The following is a 22,155-nucleotide window of genomic DNA, read 5'->3' as shown; positions in this document are numbered from 1 at the left end:
CCCACTTTCCGTGTTATGTCATAAGGCCCTTGCCACTTAGCTAAAAGCTCGCTCTCTTGTGTAGGGATCATTACCAAAACTTTCTGTCCAGGGGAAAAACTCCACTCCCGGGCAGTTTGATCATACCAGGATTTTTTTGGTTCTGTTGGGCCTTCATCACATTCTGCTGAGCCAATGCAGACATTTTCTCCAATTTCTCCCTCATGTGGACAACATAGGCTACGACACTCTATGACTCAGCTATTTTGTGACTCTTTTTCCCAGTGGGTTTTAAGTAAGTGGGCCTCTTACCTCATGCCCATACAATAATTCAAAAGGTGAAAACCGGGTTGATGCCTGAGGTACTTCCCTATAAGCAAAAAGCAAACAGGGTAACAACTGGTCCCAGTCAGATCCCATATCATTTATCAACTTTCTGAGCATTTGTTTAATGGTTTGGTTGAACCTGCGGGTGATATGGGGTAGTCCTGATGCCTTTAATCCCCAGCAGTTTGTACACATCCCACGTCCCTCAATAACTTGGACATGAAGTTAGTCCCCTGATCAGTGAGAATTTCCTTAGGAAACCCCACCCTTGCAAAGAATTGCACCAAACAAAAAGCAACTGACTCAGCCTTGACAGTTTTAAGTGGAAAAACTTCTGGATATCTAGTAGCATAGTCAGTAATTACCAACATAAAGCGATTTCCTGACTTGCTTCTTTCTACTGGGCCCACAATATCTACACCCAACCGTTCAAATGGAGTGGCAATGACTGGCAAAGACCGAAGGGGAACTTCAGAAGGAAATCTGGCTGAGGTTTGCTGACATTGAGGACAGCTTTTGCAATACTGAGCCACAGCAGCACGTAGACCCGCCCAGTGAAAATGTTTCTTAATACAGTCAAAACTTTTGTGTTTCCCCAGGTGGCCTGCCCAGGGAATAGAGTGACCCAACTCAAGTGCAATTTCTCTGGCAGATTTAGGTACCATTAGCTGCTTCATTGACCCCTGCTGGCAGTACAGTATCCAATTTTCTATTAAATATCCATTTCCATTCATCAGTTCAACTTTTTCCCCTTCCTTAAAGTGCCTAACCTGCTTAAAATAAGGAGTTAAACTAACATCAAATTTCCTCGTGTTTGATCATTTTGTTGCATTGCCTGGATGTCAGTTGGTATTTGAAGTTTGAAGTTTCCTCGTATTTGATCATTGCCTGGATGTCAGTTGGTATTTGAAGTTTGAAGTTTCCTCATGTTTGATCATTGCCTGGATGTCAGTTGGTATTTGAAAGCCCAAAAGCTGAGGTGGGTGTGGTTCACTTCAGTATTTTGAAACTTTTCCCGTCTTTTCTGGCTACGAGTTTTACCATCCCTTCTCGGCTTAGTTCCAATTTCAGCATGATATAAAGGAAGTTCACTGAGGGGCTGGGTAGATTGTTTGACGTCCTTGGCTTTTTCCCGGGTAAGTGCAACATTACAGACCTTACTTGGATGCAAAAGATCAAGAACAGGCAAATCCCGACCTGGCACCACCGGAAAGGGGAGATGATCAGCAACCCCTATGTTCAGGAGGTAATTCTGGCCTTGCACTTTGATATAAACATCTGCTGTGGGATAAGGTTTTTCATCTCCATGTACACGACAGATGGGCAGTCTCAGTCATACACATACTATGAGTAGGAAGGAACTGGCTATGAACAAGGGTCTGGTCACTGTCAATAAGTGCCTTTAACTCACAGCCATTCACCTCCACCATGATCTCTCTCTGCGATTGTTGTGGCTCCCTCTTTGACTTCAGGTCACCTCTGGGCACCTGGCACATCTGGGTTAGTTTCAGAGAATTCTTGGGGCAGACAAATTTAGTGCACCCCTCTTCACCACACATGTAACAAATACATCTCTTGGAAGATCCAGAAAATGAGTTGACCTCCGTAGATTTCTCCTTTACAGGAGCCTTACCCATGGCTGAATCTACCCTTTATATGGACCAGGAGACATCTGGCCCTTTGTGATCCTTAGTTAATTTCCAGGCAGTGAATCTCCACGGCTGCCTCTTCTGTCTGGCAGCAACAAACACATCAGCTAGGCCAGCTGCTTCTCCGGCCATTGCAGGGTTGTGCTCCTTAATCCAGACCCGTAGCTCAGGGGAAAGCATTCTCAGAAATTGTTCCAGGACAATAATTTCTCCAATTTTATTCACCATCCTCTTCTTTGAGTGAACCCACTTCCTATAAAGCTCCTTTAACCTGACATATAATTCTTTTGGGCCTTCATCTGGTTTAACCTCAAGGCTGCAAAATCTCTGTCTATAGGTTTCTGGATTTATATCTTTTTTTTTAGAATAGCACTTTTAATATCTTCATAGTCTAGAGCATCATCAATGTCCACATGAACATAGGCACTCCTAGCTTTGCTGGTCAATAATGGAATGAGCCTAAAGGCCCAATCTCCAATTGGCCATCTGTATGCTGTTGCTATTCTCTCAAAAGTGACAAGAAAATGTTCAATATCATCAGTATCAGTCAGCTGCTGAAGCTTTGGCTCCTGAGTAGATCTCAAGTGTACTGCTGTAGAGCCATCCTCATGGGAGACCCCAAAGTTTACCTGGGCAGGAGGAGGGCCTGTGTCTGAACCCACAACATCTGCCCCCAAAGTACCTGTCTTACCAGAAGGTTGATCAAATGCCTGCATCTCTAACTGAAGCAGATTGAACTGGTGCTGTAGCACTTCAAATCGCTGGTCGGCGTGCTGTTTCCTCAGCCAGCTGGGCACCTCGTACCTGCTGCTGCCCCGTATACGTGTGTAGAATATTGGCCAGGTCGATAATAGTGGGCTCCCGGGGCTCCTCTATTTCTGAGGACCTGGCCCCACCTTCCACTCCAGCTTCAGACTGCTCCCCCAACTCCAGCTGCTGCTCGCAATCAGCCGGTGTTTTCCCTCCTCTTACTGCCTTCTTCACGTTGGAAAAAAATTTCAAAACATCTTTCCTGCACCTCCTACTGCTGATCCCACCTCTGCCACCATATGTGGTAAACCAGGGTAAACATAAAACTGGGAGAGCAGGTACAGGTGAAAAAAATAGGGGTTTTATTACCCAAAATGTTCACAAACTCAACAGAACTGTTCTAGAGTTCAAACTTCAATCAGCTGAACAGAACATAGTTACAACAACATAATACATACTCCTCAAACCAAGTGACCCCGCTCATCGCCTGACTGCAGGTTTATATTCGATGCTGGCCAGTCCATAGTAAATTGCAGGGGAGGGAAAACATTCCTCTCCTTAAAAAGATACGGCATAAATGAAGCAGCTCCAGAGAACACCCCTCTGGCTGTAGCAGAATGGCACAAACCAATTATCCAGCCCCATCCACTCAGGCTGGTGTAATGCAACAGCTCGGTCGTTTGCCAGATTATCAGGAGGATGGTCGGCAACAGGACACTTTAACATGCCTGGCTGATGGTGTGGCTGGTAATTGCAGCTGTCACAGGTACTTTCTCAAATACCTTGCTGAAATCCATATACACTACATCTACTGTTCTTCCTTCATCAATGTGTTTAGTCACATCCTCAAAGAATTCAATCAGGCTCCTAAGGCACGACCTGCCTTTCATAAAGCCATGCTGACTATTCCTAATCATATTATACCTCCCCAAATGTTCATAAAACACCCAGTAAAGTTATTGACCCCTTCCTGTTACTAACCCCCACCCACAGAGACTCCGTAGACAATCCCTCCATGACGTCCACCTTTTCTGCAGCCGTGACACTATCTCTGATCAACAGAGCCACACCCCCTCCTCTTTTGCCTCCCTCCCTGTCCTTTCTAAAACATCTACAACCCGGCACTTGAAGTAATCATTCCTGTCCCTGAGCCATCCAAGTCTCTGTTATGGCCACCACATCATAGCTCCAAGTACTGATCCAAGCTCTAAGCTCATCTGCTTTGTTCACAATATTCCTTGCGTTAAAATAGACAATTCTCAAACCGTCCGTCTGAGCACGTCCCTTCTCAATCACTTGTTTATCCTCCCTCTCACACTGTCTACAAGGTTTCTCTATTTGTGAGCCAACCACCTCTTCCTCTGTCTCTTCAGTTTGGTTCCCATCCCCCAATAATTCTAGTTTAAACTCTCCCCAGTCGCATTAGCAAACCTCCCCGCCTGGATATTGGTCCCCCTGGGATTCAAGTTTAACCCATCCTTTTTGTACAGGTCACACCTACCCCAAAAGAGGTCCCAATGATCCAGGAATCTGAATCCCTGCCCCCTGCTCCAATCCCTCAGCCATGCATTTAACCTCCACTTCACTCTATTCCTATTCTCAGTGTCGCGTGGCACAGGCAGTAATCCCGAGATTACTACCTTTGAGATCCTGCTTCTCAACTTCCTTCCTAACTCCCTGTAGTCTGTTTTCAGGACCTCCTGCCTTCTCCTACCTATCTAATTGGTACCAATATGTACCACAACCTCTGGCTGTTCTCCCTCCCACTGCAGGATATCTTGGACGCGATCAGAAACATCCCGGACCCTGGCACCTGGGAGGCAAACTACCATCTGCGTTTCTTTCCTGCATCCACAGAATCGCCTGTCTGACCCCCTAACTATAGAGTCCCCTATTACTACTGCCATCCTCTTCCCTTCTCTACCCTTCTGAGCCACAGGGCTGAACTCTGTGCCAGAGGCACAGCCACTGCTTCTCCCCCAGGTAGGCTGTCCCCCCAACAGTACTCAAACAGGAGTACTTATTGTCAATGGGTACAGCCACTGGGGTACTCTCTTGTACCTGACTCTTCCCCTTCCCCCTCCTGACTGTGACCTACCTATCTGCCTCCCGTGGCCCCGGTGTGACCACCTGCCTGTAACTCCTCTCCATCATCTCCTCGCTGTCCCTGTCTAGGCGAAGGTCATCGAACTGCATCTCCAGTTCCCTAACTCGGTCCCTCAGGAGCTGCAGCTCGACGCACCTTGTGCAGATATGGCCATCTGGGAGGCTGGGAGACTCCAGGACTTCACACATCTGACACCGAGCACAGAAAACTGGCCTCACATTCATACTACTTCCTTTCACAGGTAAACCTACCTTGCCTTGTCCCGTTACCACCTAAGCCCGTTGAGCCGAAGCCCTATCACTCTGTTGCCTCTCACTCCGCTGCCCGCTCCAAACTCAGGAGTGGATTTAAGGCAGAGATGAAGAGGAACTGCTTTTCCCAGAGAGTGGTGAATCTGTGGCATTCTCTGCCCAATGAAGCAGTGGAGTCTACCTCAGTAATTATATTTAAGACAAGGTTGGATAGACTTCTGCATAGTAAGGGAATTAAGGGTCATGGTCAGATTAGCCATGATCTTATTGGATGGTGGAACAGGCTCGATGGGCCAATTGGCCTACTCCAGCTCCTGTTTTGTCTGTGCTTCTGTAACCGTAGCCCTAGATCTTTCGTAGGCTGAATCAAAGGTGGTGAAGAATCAGCAATTAAGGACGGGGATTGAAAACCTGGCTGAGTGGTGTCACGACAACACCCTCTTACTCAATGTCAGCAAGAGCAAGGAGCTGATTATTGACTTCAGTTGGAAGAAACCAGACGTCCATCAGCCAGTCTTCATGAGAGTATCGGAGGTAGAGAGAGCCAGCAACTTTCAATTCCCAGGTGCTGAAGGACTTGTGCTGGTCCAAGCACATAAGTGCAATTATGAAGAAAGCATGGCAGTGCCTCGAATTTCTGAGGGATTTGCAAGCATTCAGCACGGCATCTAAAACCTCGACAAACTTCTTTAGATGTGTGCTGGCTACATCACGGCCTGGTATGGAAACAATATGCTCTTGAATGGAAAATCTTACAAAAAAATAACAGGAAAAGCTCAGGCTTCAGGAGTAAACCCCGAGGAAAATTCTGGACGTGGAGTCCCTAAGACTATCCTACGTTTAGTTCCACGATGATCGGCACTGGTATCAATCTGTACCGGTCTCTGCTGTTCCACTGGATTCATCAGCTGCATGGACCGCGGAGTCTGCTGTATGGGCAAACGCTTGCTCTCCCTGTCGTACTGTCCTGCCTTGCATTTCAAGTAGACAGCTGGCTCGCAATATCCATGGTCGACTCTGAGCAATGGAGGCCTCAAATTATTTCTTTTTGTATTTGCACAATTTGTTTCCTTTTCAATACTAGTTGAACACCCAAGTTAGCGCAGTCTTTCACTGATTCTATTATCATTATTATTCCATTATGGATTTATTGAGCATACCTGCAAGAAATTAATTTCAGGGTTGTATGGGGTGATATATATGTACTTTGATAATAAATTTGCTTTGAACTCTGAACTTTAAGTATATCAGAACAAAGCTTTGCTTGGGAAAAAATACAACTGAACATGGCAGAAACACGTAGGTGCTCCCTCTGCTGGACACATGGCACTACTGCACCACCGCAAGACAACATTTGGTAAATAAGTGCATTTCAACATTTCTCCACTGATGTTGGGTAAGATCGTGCTTGATGTGGACGGGATTTGGACTAACCTTCAGGCTTGGGAACCCGAAGGAGGGTTGTGGGTAATCAGGGAGTGGCCATGAAAGCCATGTGCAGCGACAGAAGGGTGAAGCTGGGTCACTGAGACAGAGCGAGCAGCTATCAGCCGTAGGAGGTGGGGAAGTGTGGAGAGTGGAGAATCAGGAAAGTTCAAATAGGAAGAGGATGTGGGTGGGGGAACAGTGGCAGTGGCAGATTGAGGGATGATGAGAAGGGTAACAGGTAGTGGAACTAAAAAGTCAGGGGGGGCTGGAGGAGGGAGATGTTTAAGGGGGGGAGTGAAGTTTCAAGGGAAGAGCCGAGAGCAGGAGGGTCGGCGAAAGTTCTGAGTATGATTGTGTGCTCAGAGCAGTGCGGGCTTTTGTTTAACCACAAATAAATATGCGGCTCCCATTTCTGTTCTCCAATCGCCTTTGACAGGCCAAGACCTCGCACCACAAGGCCAGCACAGCTGGCCTGCAACAACCATCTTGTGTGCTTGGCACCCTAAATGAGGGTGTTAAAGCTCTCCAAATGCTCCTCCACTTGGAGAGTCATGGGCTAGGAGTCAGCAGGAATGTTGCATTTTTTCCAGGAGGTGTTGTGAATAACTTTATTTTTTCCCCTCTGTCCATCTAATAATCACTCCTAAAGCTGGGACAGTTGGCTTAGGAGATGGCAGTGATTTTGGTTTACTTATCCTTCTTGAGGATTTTGCAGAGCATGGTTAAGATCCACAGAAATGCATCACACACCTTCACACAGGTGTTGGGCTCAGGCAGAGCTTGTTCACTTCCTTCTCAGCCTCAATCCTCCCAATTCTTAACGCCTTCTTCAGTGCCGCCCTCCTCCCAGCCTCTGTCAAATCCCCTCTCCCTTTAGTCCTTAAAGTTTCTTCCCTCTCTTTTGCACCCAGTCATTTGACTCCACCTTCCTTCTCTGCACTGGACACCTCTCCTCTTTCCTTGTCCTCCGGCCCTCTGTACATTTCTCACCCCGTGCCAGCCCCCACACCTCGTACTGAAAGCATGCAGTGCCCTCTGATGGGTCATCTGTTGGTCCTCAGGTCATCTATCATTATGGACTCCTTCAAACTCTTTTGGACATTTGTTTAGTCATGGGGCCTCTGTCTCCTTGTATGTGCTCAGGCTAGCAATTATCTTGCTCTTCCGTGCTCTTGCCACCATGGCTGCCTTTAAAGTCATGCGATCCTTTAAGTTCAGGGGTCTCAGCAGCAGTGACAATAAACTGTCAAGCCAATCCGTAGTCTGAGTGGTGTGAGACCGTCACCTTGTGGGTGAATGTTTCCTGAGGGTTTTCTAGGAACGTTTGGGGAATCTGGTTAAGCGTCTGGCTAAATGGTTGTCTGCTGAAAAGCAAGGGTTGATCTGGGATGAAAGTGAGAGTTCAAAGTAAATCTATTATCAAATTACATGTATGTCACTATATATTACCCGGAGATTCATTTTCTTGCAGGCATACACAGTAAGTACAAAGAAATGCAACAGAGTCGATGAAAAACTGCACACAATAAAGACGGCAAGCAACCAACATGCAAAAGACATCGAATTGTGCAATGGAAAGAGGAAATAAATAGTGTTTTCGCACTATTGTCTGTAAACTCTGTGGACTGTTGTGCATGAAAATCCCTGGAGATCAGCAGTTTCTGAGATACTCAAACCTCCCTGTCTGGCACCATCAATCAGTCCATGGTCAAGGTCACTTAGATCACATTTTTGCCCCATTCCAATGTTTGGTCTGAACAACAGCTTGACCATGTTTAAGAGGGCACTACTGAAATTGTGTGACAGCTCACTGGTAGATCAGAAGGCAAGAAATATGACTAAAATCATGACTAATAATACTTTTTCTGAAGTAAATTATGGTTAACTATCACAGCATACGATGAAGAAACAAGTGGAGGGGAAGTTGATTTAAAGGATGGACCGCGTGGGAGATCACAAAGCAACAATGTGTTCAATTTTGCTGTTGGAGTGAATGATTTGGAGAGCAGTCGATGTTGAAGAGTTTTAATGCCTGTCCACTTAACCCCGGTGGGAGGTTGGATCGCTCCAAGTGTGAGATTGAGAAAGGCTTCGGACTGTGCAGCCAAAGCGTGTCACTGCGCCGAGATCCAGGTCCTAGAGCGATGCGCTGCTCAGTGTTAGCCCAGGTAGACTGGAAACCCCGTGTGTGAAGGCGAGCATCGGGCTGATTTCACTCACTCTCCCACCATGTTCAGTCCTCCCTGCTGTGGCTGCCGGTTTCGCAATGTTTTTGGCCCAGTAATATGATGAAATTGAGATCGAGGCTCGAGTCTACTACTGTGGCCCCTCTGGGGGAGCGGATCTAAGGACTCAGTCCGGTTCGGGATGCTGTCATTTGCATCTACTGTTTGCATGATGCGTGGATTTTCCCCTCTTTCTCCGTGCAATGGTTATGGTTTTTCTCTTTTTTAATTGGGTTCCTCAGTTATCTTGCTTTGTGGCTGCCTGTAAGCAAACAAGTCTCAAGGTGTATAATTTATACATTCTTTGATAATAAATGTATCATAATGCTTTTATACATTGAGTTGCTGAAACATGATTGGCTGATTAGATATTTACTTCAACTAATAAAATGACCATTATGTGTATACTTCCCTGCTATCAGAAAAACCAAGTCTTTAGTCTTATTTTCTGTTGTCTGTTACTTTGCTATTTTTTTGTACAAACTACAACTTGTATTTCATGTGTTTCCATCATGATGAGAGGCTAGTTTTGTAGCACTTCATCAAATGTCTTTTAAAAGTTGATTTATATCACAATTTTCATTGATCAATCATGAGATGCATTCAGACGGAAGGTGCACCAGCATCTTTACTTTCCCGGCAGGTTAAAGAGGTTTGGCTTATCAACAAACACCTTTAACACATTTCCACAGATGTATTGTTGAAAGTATCCTGACTGAGTACATTATGGTATGTTACGGCAGTTCAAATTCGCGCAGGTGTAAGAAGCTGCAGTGTGTAGTGGGCTCTACCCAGTACATCGCGGGCACATGCCTCCCACCATATGGGCTATGCCATCTTTTCGCAGCTGTTGTCCAGCAGGAGGCACGAAAGCCCGAAGTCCCACGCCACCAGGTTCAAGAACAGCTACTTACCTCAATCTTTCAGTTTTCCAAGCAACCAGCAAAACTCTAATTACTACAGGTTAGCAGCACTTTGAACAATTTGACCACTTTGCAATGAAAGATACATTTTTGTTCAAATTGTGTATAAATTATGTATTTCTTGTGAATGCTGCTTATATATTATATGCTGCTGCGAGTGAGTTTTTCATTATACCTACTGTCTACTTACGTGTACTTGTCGATTTGACACTATAAATTATACTCGAACCACAATCCCCTCTGTTATTAACAGTCAACTTGAGAACAACTTGCTTTTTACAAAACCAGACTGACTTCCAGTCATCAATGCAGACTGTTTCATGTCATTCGTCTGATGTTTAATTTTACAAATTTTCAAAGTTATAATGGCTCAGCAAAAGTTGCTGGGTCAATACCTTTTGAACAGGATAGAACTTTTAATTTTCCTTTCCAAGGATGCCTTTCTGTCTCGTCTGATATTTGACAGATTAAGGCAAATGCTTTCGCAGGGATGTTTCTTACTTCATCTGTTACTTTTAAAACAGATACAGGACTTGAGAGAGACGTGGGTTCTGCTTTCAAGTACTGGAGTTGACAGAGAATACTCCAAAGTTAGTTAATCCATGCACAAACTTTTACTTTCTAGAGACAAAGAGAATCATGATGAATCTTTGTAAAACGTTGGTTAGGCTCTCCAAGGTATTTTTCAGCCAATTCACCAACAGATCGGTATCTTTGCATTTTGTAAAGCTGGTGAATGGATTTTACTTTAGAAACAATTCCAATGTTAACTACTTTCGAAGACTCATGCAGATAGAACTAGACATGCCATGACGTTTGTCTTACTTGTGTTGATTTGTGAGTGGTAGCCGTATATTTATCATCTGCTGCCACAGAGTTAACAAATATCACAACTTATGCCAGAGATATGAGACCTGATCCTGATTCTGACATGTTTTATTCAGAAAAGTGGATTCTTTATGATTTTCTCTCAGTTCATAATTTGTTCATTAGAGTCCCTGAGTCCCTCATCTATCCCTGCGAATGAAACACGAACCGGGCCTTCGGAGCACCTTGTCATGACTGACCATCCAGTACCTCTCTGTCTGAATCCCATTTACCAGCACTTGCTCTGTTGCCAGCTATGCCTCAGAATTTAAATGCACATCTCGTTGCTTCTTAAGTACTTTGACGGTATGTGCCTGCTCAGGCAGTGCTTTCCAAATTTCAGCTCTAATCTCTGAATTAAATCTTAAACTGATGCTCTCCAAGCCTCTGATCCCTCACCTTAAAACTCTGCCTTCTGCCATGGGGAAAAATTTCTCACAATCTGTCTCATCTGTACCCCTCCTGAGTGTGTCCACCTTTTGCCAGGTATCATCCTCAGCCTCCTCTACCTGGTGCGTCTTTGGACTGTGGAGGGAGACTGGAGCACCCAGGGAAACCCATGCATTCCACAGGGAGGACATACAGAATCCCCTTGCCGTCAGTGCCAGTGTTGAACTCAGAGCTCAGACACCCTGAGTCATAATAGCATTGCGCTAACCACTACGTAATTACATCACAGCACCGGCGATCTCCGATCGGGGTTCAATTCCCGCCACTGTCTGTATGTCCTCCCTGTGATAGTATAGGTTTCCTCCCGGTGCTCCAGATTCCTCCTACCTCCCAAAAGCATAAGGTTAGGGTGAGTGAATCGCAGGCACAATCCTTGGAATGTGCTGGTCATTGGTGTAAAATGGTGCACGTCACCATATGCTGCAATGTTTTGATATACATGTGACAAATAAAGACAATCTTAATCCAAAAAGACAAACTCCAGCCTCTCCAGGCATCCTTCGTTTCTGAAATGATTCATTCCAAGGAACTTTATGAAACTCAATGTACCCCCTCTGGGAAATCATGTTTCTTGTATGCAACCAGAACTGCACAAATCATCCCAGATGCCATCTAAGCAATGTTTATGAAGCTTTAGCAACGCTTCCCTGTTCTCACACACTATGTATCAACTAATGAAGACAGACATCCCATATGCTTTCTTCTCCTTCCCATCTATGCTGCCACCTTTGGATATCTTTGGACTTGCACACCAAGATCTTTTTGTTCCTTCAATAAGTCCAGGAAATAAACATCACCAATAGCCTGTCCTGGTCCTATCATGTAGATGTCATGAACAAGAAGGAGCACCCGCTCCACTATTTCTGGAAATTTGGTATGTCCCTGCTGACCCTCACTTCCACTCCACGTTAGGTCTGACTATTTGAAGGTGCTGGATATCTGGTTCAGAGATGCTGAGGTGTGTAAAAAGAATTTGCTGGACTGGATTGGTAATATTGGCAAAGAAAGACAATGGGCAAATGACAACAAATTGTGCAAATACAAAATAATAGAAATGAATAAATAAATACCAGGGGACCGGAGAGTGATGGAGCCTGTCAGAATGCTCTCCACGGTACATCTATAGAAGCTTTTGAGTGTATTTGTTGACATACCAAATCTCTTCAAACTCCTAATGAAGTATAATCACTGTCTTACCTTCTTTATAACTACATTGATATGTTGGGACCAGGTTAGATCCTCAGAGATCTTGACACCCAGGAACTTGAAGCTGCTCACTCTCTCCACTTCTGATCCCTCTATGAGGATTGGTATGTGTTCCTTCGTCTTACCCTTCCTGAAGTCCACAATCAGCTCTTTCATCTTACTGACGTTGAGTGCCAGGTTGTTGCTGCGGCACCACTCCACTAGTTGGCATATCTCACTCCTGTACGCCCTCTCATCACCAACAGTGGTTCTATTGTCAGCAAATTTATAGATGGTATTTGAGCTATGCCTAGCCACACAGTCATGGGTATATAGAGAGTAGAGCAGTGGGCTAAGCACACACACCTGAGGTGCACCAGTGTTGATCGTCAGCGAGGAGGATATGTTATCACCAATCCTCACAAATCGAGGTCTTCCAGTTAGGAAGTCGAGGATCCAGTTACAGAGGGAGGTACAGAGGCCCAGGTTCTGTAACTTCTCAATCAGGATTGTGGGAATGATTGTATTCAATGCTAAGCTATATTCAATGAACAGCATCCTGACATAGGTGTTTGGGTTGTCCAGGTGGTCTAAAGCTGTATGGAGAGCCATTGAGATTGCACCTGCCATTGACCTATTGTGGCGATAGGTAAATTGCAGTGGGTCCAAGTCCTTGCTGAGGCAGGAGTTCAGTCCAGTCATGACCAACCTCTCAAAGCATTTCATCACTGTCGATGTGAGTGCTACCGGGTGATAGTCATTAAGACAGTTCACATTATTCTTCTTAGGCACTGGTATAATTGTTGCCTTTTTGAAGAAATTGAGAACTTCCACCTGTAGCAGTGAGTAGTTGAAAATGTCCTTGAACACTTCCCATTATGGATCATATACAAAAAAATAAAATCAAAACAATAGTGATAAGCGCGGACACTGAAAAGGCATTTGATTTGGTTAATTGGAATTTTCTTTACAGAGTTTTACACAGATTTGGTTTCCATGACACAATTATAAAAACTATACAGGCACTATATAACAACCCTACTGCTAGGATTAAAATCAATGGATATTTATCAAATAGTTTTACCCTAGAAAGGGGCACGAGACAGGGTTGTGCATTGTCACAGCTACTCTTTGCATTACATCTGGAACCATTAGCTCAATACATCAGACAAAATGAAGATGTCAGGGGAATTACTATTAAAGGGACAGAGCATAAATTGGCCTGTTGCGCGGAAGACATTTTGATCTATCTAGGGCAACCAACATACTCTTTACCTAAATTGATGAAATCCTTTGAACAATATGGTCAATTATCAGGATACAAGATCAACATAGATAAACCCCAATTACTTTCATATAACTATAGCCCACCAAGAGAAATTGAAAGTAGATATCCCTGGGCATGGCGAACAGAGTCTTTCAAATATTTGGGCATCATTATGCCAAAAGATTTGGCAAAATTATCAGAGTGCAATTATCAGCCTATATATAAAAAATTAAGGAAGATATAACAAGATGGAACCTAATTACTTTTTTTAGTCTCAGTTCAAGGATTGAATCTATTAAAATGAATATACTGCCCAGACTATTATATCTCTTTCAGACCCTACCAATAGAGATGAATCAAAATCAATTCAATGAATGGAACAAAATGTTATCAAGATATACTTGGCAAGGTAAAAGGCCTAGAGTTTGTCTCAAAACTTTGCAATTAGCCAAGGAAAAGGGGGGATGGGGCCTACCTTCTCTTAGAGATTATTATTTTGCAGCACAGTTGAGAGCTGTGATATGTTGGTGCATCCCATCATATGACGCTCAGTGGAAAAACATTGAGGAGGGAATAATTCCCATCCCCATACAGGCAATTGTGGCTGACAACAACCTACAAAGGTACATAAATACTATAGATAATCCATGGGTGAAATGGACTCTTAAAATATGGAAAAGAATATAAACTAGAGGGAGATATTGCAATTCTTAAATGGTGTGCATATGACTCGGATTTTACGCCGAATAAACTGAATGCTAGATTTAAGGACTGGACAGTTAAAGGAATAACAGTTCTTTGCAATATAATGAAAGAAAGAACACTGTTCAGTTTTGAAATGCTTAAAGAGAAACATTTATTAGAAAAACAAGACTTTTATCAGGATCTACAGATGCAACAATATGTTAATAGGATGGTTAAAAATGTAACCAAGGCAAGAACATGTTTGATAGAGATATTTAGAAAAGCATATAATTCAGATAACGATAGTAGAATTATTTCAAGCATTATTAAACCTTAAGAATTATTTAAGGTTTGTCAAACCTTAAAACACATTCGACTTCATACATTAAAACAAAATGGGAGATGAAAGGAAGGATAATTATATCTGAGGAAGAATGGACAACAATATGGAGATATCAATGGAAGTGTACCAGTTCACAGAAATGGAGGGAGTTAGGATGGAAAAATTTGGTAAGATATTTTATTACATTCTCTCAGAAATCCCATTATGATAGTAACCTCCCTCTTTGCTGAAGAAATTGTGGAAATCAAAATACAAACCATTATATTTTCTGGGAATGCCCCATTATCAAAGACTATTGTAGTGGGATACACAATGACCTACCTGACATCTTTAAATGTGAAATGCCCTTAGAATGTAAGACCATATATTTTGGGTATATACCTCAAGAATGGTTGAAAAGAGATAACTACTTAATGAATATAGTGCTGATGGCTGGTAAAAAGACTCTTACCAGGAAATGGTTATCACAGGAGAGCCCAACCTTAAATTCATGGATGGAAATTAACAATGGACATTTACAAAATGGAGAAGATAACAGGCTATCATAAGTTTATCATAAGTTGGAACAATTTGATTCATACTGGGGAAAAATGGATTAACTGCATAACACCTCATAGGCCTGATTTTATCCTCACAAATTAATGAATATGTTGTAAAAAGAAAGATCACTCCCTACTTGTACGTAGTTTTCTCTTTTCACTTGTTCTTTCCTCTCTTTTCTCTGAGTGTATACCTCAGATAAATATCATGTGGAGATTTGTGACATATATGACTATATGATATATATGTACAATATCTGAAATACATCTTATGGAAATGTTTGTTTGATGATGAACTTCAATAAAAAATAAATTACAAAAAGAAGAAAATGTCCTTGAATACTCCCGCTAGTTGGTTGGCACAGGTTTTCAGAGCCTTTCCAGGTCCTCTATCGGGACCTTCCACCTTGTGAGGGTTCACTCTCTTTAAAGACAGTCTAACATCGGTCTCTGAGACAGAGATCACAGGGTCGTCAGATGCAGCAGGGATCTTCACAGCTGTACTTATATTCCTCCCTTTAAAAGAGGACATAGTTCATCTGGTAGTGAAGCATCGCTGCCATTCATGCTATTGGGTTTCACTTTGTAGGAAGTAATGTTTTGCAGTCCCTACCAGAGTTGTCGAAACAGCCGATGTCACCTTCAACCTCATTTGAAATTGTCTCTTTGCCCTTGAAATAACCCTCTGCAAATCATACCTGGTTTTCTGGTACAGGCCTGGGTCACCAGACTTGAATGCCACAGATCTAGCCTTCAGCAGACGACGTACCTCCTGGTTTGTCCATGGCTTTTGGTTTGGGAATGTACGGTAAGTCTTTGTGGGCACACACTCATCCACACAGGTTTTAATGAAGTTGGTAACAACTGCAGCATACTCATCCAGATTCAAAGGTGAATCCCTGAATACAGTCCAGTCCACTGATTCAAAGCAGTCCTGTAGGTGCTCCTGTGCTTCCCTTGTCCAAACCTTCTTGGTCATCACTACTGGTGCTGCAGTCTTCATTCTCTGCCTATACTCAGCAAGTAGGAGTATAGCCAGGTGATCAGACTTTCCAAAGTGAGGGTGCAGAATAGCACAGTAGGCATTCTTGATAGTGGTGTAATAATGGTCGAGTGTGTTGTTTCCTCTGCTATTGAAAGTGATCTGTTGATGGTAATTTGCTTAATGATTTTTTTCAGAGTGGCCTGGTTAAAATCTCCCAAAACAATGGTGAAGGCATTGGGATGCGCTGTTTCATGCATGTTGATCCCATTGCTCAGATCATCTAAAGCCTGCTTGACATTGGCCTGAGGTGGAATGTAAACTGCAACCAGAATGACCCCGGAGAACTCCTGCGGTAGGTAAAAAGGACAGCATTTTACTGCTAGATATTCCAGGTCTGGTGAACAGAACTGGGACAGAACTGATATATTTGTGCACCAAGAAGAGTTGATCATGAGGCATACTCCTCCACCTCTGCTTTTGAGAGACTCTATAGATCTATCCTGACGGTGTATAGTAAACCCGTCGACCTGAATCGCTGCATCTGGTACGGAAGGGGTTAACCGGGATTCCATGAAACAAAGGACACACACGGTCCTAACGTCCCTCTGATAACGCACGTTTGCCAGCAAGATAGTCGGTATAGGGAGTTTAAAACCCTGTTTCTTTAAATGCACTTGTATCCCTGATCTACAACCACGCTTCCGTCCACAATCGGTGTTGTTTCCATCAGTTTTAAGCAGCAATAGTTCATTTAAACATGTTTATTGACTATACTGACCTTGCAAGAGTCTCCAAGGAAAAAGAGTGTCAAAGGAAAAAGTGCTAGGCAAACAGGAAGGTCTAAAGATGGATAAGTCACTTACTTGGTCTAGATGGACTATATCCCAGAGCCCTGAGAGAGGTTGCTGAAGATGCATTGGTCATGATCTTACAAGAATCATGATCTTGGAGGACTGGAAGATTGCAACTGTCACTCCACTCTTTAAAATGGAAGGAAGGCAAAAGAGAGGAAATTATAGGCCAATTAGCCTAATCTCAGTGGTTGGGGAAGTGTTGGAGTCCATTATTAAGGATGAGGTTTTGGGGTAATTGGAGACTAATGATAAGATAAGTCAAAGTCAGCATGGTTGGCATGATTAACTTATTATTATTTAATTATTTATGGTTTTATATTGCTATATTTCTTCACTATTCTTGGTGCGGCTGTAACGAAAGCCAATTTCCCTCGGGATCAATAAAGTATGTCTGTCTGTCTGTCTGTCTGTTTCTGTGAAGGGAAATCTTGCCTGACAGATCTGTTTGGGTTCTTCGAGGAAGTAACAAGCAGGGTAGGGTCCAATTTGACCCAAATCCCCTTACTGCCTTGTTTGGTATTATTGCAAGTGAAGATATAACTTTAAATACTCCTAACCTACAGGTTTTAGTTTTTACCTCTCTTTTAGTAAGAAGAGCAATCTTGCTTAAATGGAAGGAGTCTACCCCTCCTACACATCTTCAATGGCTACGTGATATTATGTCTTATTTAAATTTAGAAAAGATCCGCTGCTCAGTCTTAAATTTGAAACAATCTTTTTATGATATCTGGGGACCTTCCCTAAATTACTTTTCCAAATTATAAAGTTTAACAGTGCACAGACTTTTATGTATATTTTTATCTTCTCTTCTTAAGCGAATGTTTTTTTTTCTAATTATCCATTATCATCCATCAGCTTTTTTCTTTGGTAGCTGGTAGGGGGTTGACTTTCTTATATAAAAAATTTCTTTTATGATGTATGACCTATCTTTAAATTTTTGATTACAGAGTGGTATACCTTTATGTGTAATGCTATAACATTTTGATCAATTTTATCACAATATATGAATGTACACAAGTTATGTTGAGATGTATCTATGTGTTGCGCTCTGTAAATCTTGTTTTTTTCTTCTGAATAAAAATATTGTAAAAAGAAAAGAAACAAGCAGGGTGGACAAAGGAGAGGCAGTGGATGTCATTTACTTGGATTTTCAGAAGGTGTTTGATAAGGTGACACATGAGGCTGCTTAACAAGATCCCATGGCATTACAGGAAATTTACTGGGATGGATAGGGCTATGGCTGACAGACAGGAGGCAGCAAGTGGGAGTAAAGGGGGCCTTTTCTGGTTGGCTGCCAGTGACTAGTGATGTTCCTCAGGGGTCAGTACTGGGACTGCTGCTTTCACATTGTTTGTCATGGATTTTGATGATGGAACTGATGGCTTTTGGCAAAGTTTATAGATGACACAAAGATAGATGGAGGGGTAAGTAGTGCTGAGGAAGCAGTGTTTGGCAGCTTTGGGCCTGTACTCAGTGGAATTTAGAAGAATGTGGTGGGGGAGGATCTCAGTGAAACCTACTGAATGTTGAAAGGACCGGATAGGGTGGATGTGGAGAGGATATTTCCTGTGGTGGGGGTATTCAGAACTACAGGGCACAGCCTCAAAATTGAGGAGCGACCTTTTAGAACAGAGGTGAGGAGGATTTTTTTTAGCTAGGGAGTGGTGAATCTGTGGAATTCTCTGCCACAGAGTGCGGTGAGACCAAGTCTGTAAGTATATTTAAGGTGGAAGTCGATAGTTTCCTGATTTGTCAGGGCATCAAAGGATATGGTGAAAAGACAGGTGCATGGGGTTGAGCGGGATCCAGTATCAACCATGATGGAATGGCAGAGCAGACTTGATGGGCTGAATGGCCTAATTCTGCTCCTATGGTTTCATGGACTCTTCAATCACCATTTGCAGATAGGCTTGTAACAAGTCAATCTTTGAAAACCTCTTCCTGACTTCCAAAGATGCAAAAATATCTTCTATTTGCACAGTACACAGCACAGGCTGATGCTCACTTTGAACTCCCTGCATATGTGAACAGCTCCGGTCTTTCCTTTCTTGATCACCGGGACAAGGGGCATGGCCCAATCACTCCACTCATCCTTACAGAAAGCCGGATGCCTCCAAGCTCTGAAGTTCAGCATCCACTTTAGGACATAGTGCTTAAGGCCCTGGACACGCTTTATGGAGTCTTGGTGTTGCTGCTTCATCCAGTTCACTTCTGGCCTTCATGCCTTTGAGTTTACCAATACCCTTCTCAAACATCTTCTCGTCAGTATTTTACAACTGTGACAATCCCTGGTCAGTACTATGGTTTCAGCTATTTATTAATGCTTTTTGAGAGGGTGATTTTAGATGCATATCATATTTATACTGAGTTAAGTATTGTATGTAATTAGTTTTTGCTACAATAAGTGTATGGGACATTGGAAAAAATGTTAAATTTCCCCATGGGGATGAATAAAGTATCTATCTATCTATCTATCTATCTATCTAATTGCTTGTTGATGACACACTGAGAGCTTTGATTGTATGCCAGTCTTGTTGGATTTTTCTCGACCATTCACATCTGAAAAGTGCTGGCCCTCTACTTTTCAACACAAAAGCTCTTACTGCTGCATTTGGCACTGTCTATCAAATTCACCTTCAGGTTGCCTTTGGGAGATACTTTTTCGCCTGTCTAGGTCTTTAGCATCACTGAGGTCTTTTCTAATGGGAGCTTAGAAAACTGTCTGTTGTAATTAGCCTCTGAATTACGGACAAAGCTGACCCTGTTTCCAGCTCCACCTTCAGTTTTCCACCCATCATATCTGTTGTGATCCATATGATTTTGCAACCTGCTTCAGTAATGCTATGCAGTTCCAGGCATGACAACTCACTTTTGCCAGACATTGTGGCATCTGATTCAGTTTCACTTCATGTATTTGTTTAATTTTGTTTTTGAAACTTTTCACTCTGTGTGGTTTTACCATATAACCATATAACAATTACAGCACGGAAACAGGCCATCTCGGCCCTTCTAGTCCATGCCGAACGCTTACTCTCACCTAGTCCCACTGGCCCGCACTCAGCCCATAACCCTCCATTCCTTTCCTGTCCATATACCTATCCAAGTTTACTTTAAATGACAATACTGAACCTGCCTCTACCACTTATAATGGAAGCTCGTTCCACACAGCTACCACTCTCTGAGTAAAGAAATTCCCCCCCGTGTAACCCTTAAACTTTTGCCCCCTAACTCTCAACTCATGTCCTCTTGTTTGAATCTCCCCTACTCTCAATAGAAAAAGCCTATCCATGTCAACTCTATCTATCCCCCTCATAATTTTAAATACCTCAACCTTTAAATACCTCCCCCTCAACCTTCTACGCTCCAAAGAATAAAGACCTAACTTGTTCAACCTTTCCCTGTAACTTAGGTGCTGAAACCCAGGTAACATTCTAGTAAATCTTCTCTGTACTCTCTCTATTTTGTTGACATCTTTCCTATAATTCGGTGACTAGATCTGTACACAATACTCCAAATTTGGCCTTACCAATGCCTTGTACAATTTACATCCCAACTCCTATACTCAATGCTCTGATTTATAAAGGCCAACATACCAAAAGCTTTCTTCACCACCCTATCCACACGAGATTCCACCTTCAGGGAACTATGCACCATTATCCCTAGATCACTCTGTTCTACTGCGTTCTTCAATGCCCTACCATTTACCATGTATGTCCTATTTGGATCATTCCTACCAAAATGTAGCACCTCACATTTATCAGCATTAAACTCCATCTGCCATCGTTCAGCCCACTCTTCTAACTGGCCTAAATCTCTGCAAGTTTTGAAAGCCTACTTCATTATCCACAACGCCACCTACCTTAGTATCATCTGCATACTTACTAATCCAATTTACCACCCCATCATCCAGATCATTAATGTATATAAATGTAATATAATGTATTTTTCCTCTTTGGTTGTGCTTTTTGCCGCACTTGCACACTCTGTGCCACTTTCTACAAACTTTTTCTTTAAACCAACAGTCATTTGCATCATGGGAGGATCTGCCACATCAATAACATTTTTAGCTGTTTGCACCATTCAGGGACATTATGTGCCTTACACGTTCTAAACTCTTTTTCTGTAGTTCTGACACATCCTTTGCTGCTGTTTCTATTAATATTGCAATGGTCAATGCCTGTTCTAAGGTTAGGTCTCTTTCTGACAGTGGCCTCTTTTGAGTGCTTTTACTATGCATGCTACATACTATCTCGTCCCTTCATACATCAGAAAGTCCACCTCCAAAGTTTCAGTATTGGGAAAGTTTGTGCAGTTCTGCAAGGTATTCAGAAATGTTTTAGTCCTTTGACTGGTTCCATTTGTGAAATCTAAATCACTCAGCTATTACCATCAGTTTTTGGATCAAGTGATTTTGTAATGTTTCAACAATTTTGTCAAACATCTTGCTTGCTGGCTTTTCAGGAGTTACTAAATCTCATAAAAGATTAAGCTAAGTGATTAAGATAAAGCTGTACCCATTAAACTAAGAAGTATGGAGACTTTCTTTTCCACATTCACATCATTAGCATCACAATACAGTTCAGCCCTCTTGATATACAATCCCCAGTCCTGATTAGCACTATCAAATGTATCAACTTTCCCGACTAAGGCTCCATCCACACTACGCCGGATAAATCCATAACCGAAGCTTTTTCTCTTGGTTTTTACCCCCCGTCCACACTGAAACGGCGTTTTCGTCCCCCAAAACCGGAGCTTTTCAGAAACGCTTTCCAGGGTGGGTATTTTTGAAAACGCTGCTCAGGCAGATCAGTGTGGACGGAGTAACCGGTGACTTTAAAAAAACGCTATCAGACAGCAGCGCGCTATTTCATTGTTTTCTTGAACGCAACCTAACAATTTCAGAACAGACGACAACTAGACTGAAGCCAGAAGAGTTAGAAATGTACTCACCAAATACTTTGACCCATAACTTACTGAATAAATAAGTATATAACCATATAACAATTACAGCACGGAAACAGGCCATCTTGGCCCTTCTAGTCCGTGCCAACGCTTACACTCACCTAGTCCCACTGGCCTGCACTCAGCCCATAACCCTCCATTCCTTTCCTGTCCATATACCTATCCAATTTTACTTTAAATTACAATACCGAACCTGCCTCTATATGTACACTGTATACTGTGTATGTGTCTGTCTATGTATACTGTACTCACTGTGCCCTGTTTTCTGTCCTTGCTCGTATGAAGGTGGTTTACCTGTTTATGCAAGTACTTCTCTGACAATAGATGTGTAACAGCCTAATGTAACATTGTATGGAAATACAAGATAATACTGACGCAGA

General features: G+C 42.8%; 1 protein-coding gene across 1 annotated transcript in view; it reads left to right on the top strand.

The window, feature by feature from the left end:
* Positions 1-22,155, top strand: part of LOC140727663 (SH2 domain-containing protein 1B-like) — a 225,657-nt gene that overhangs the window by 158,076 nt on the left and 45,426 nt on the right. The window contains exon 2 of the mRNA XM_073045300.1: positions 16,154-16,311. The gene's annotated coding sequence lies outside the window, so the exon portion shown is untranslated. The remainder of the gene's footprint in view (positions 1-16,153; positions 16,312-22,155) is intronic.

The sequence above is a fragment of the Hemitrygon akajei genome, chromosome 5 (assembly GCF_048418815.1).
Source record: "Hemitrygon akajei chromosome 5, sHemAka1.3, whole genome shotgun sequence".
Taxonomy (NCBI): Eukaryota; Metazoa; Chordata; class Chondrichthyes; order Myliobatiformes; family Dasyatidae; genus Hemitrygon; species Hemitrygon akajei.
This window is presented reverse-complemented; position numbering and strand designations above follow the sequence as displayed.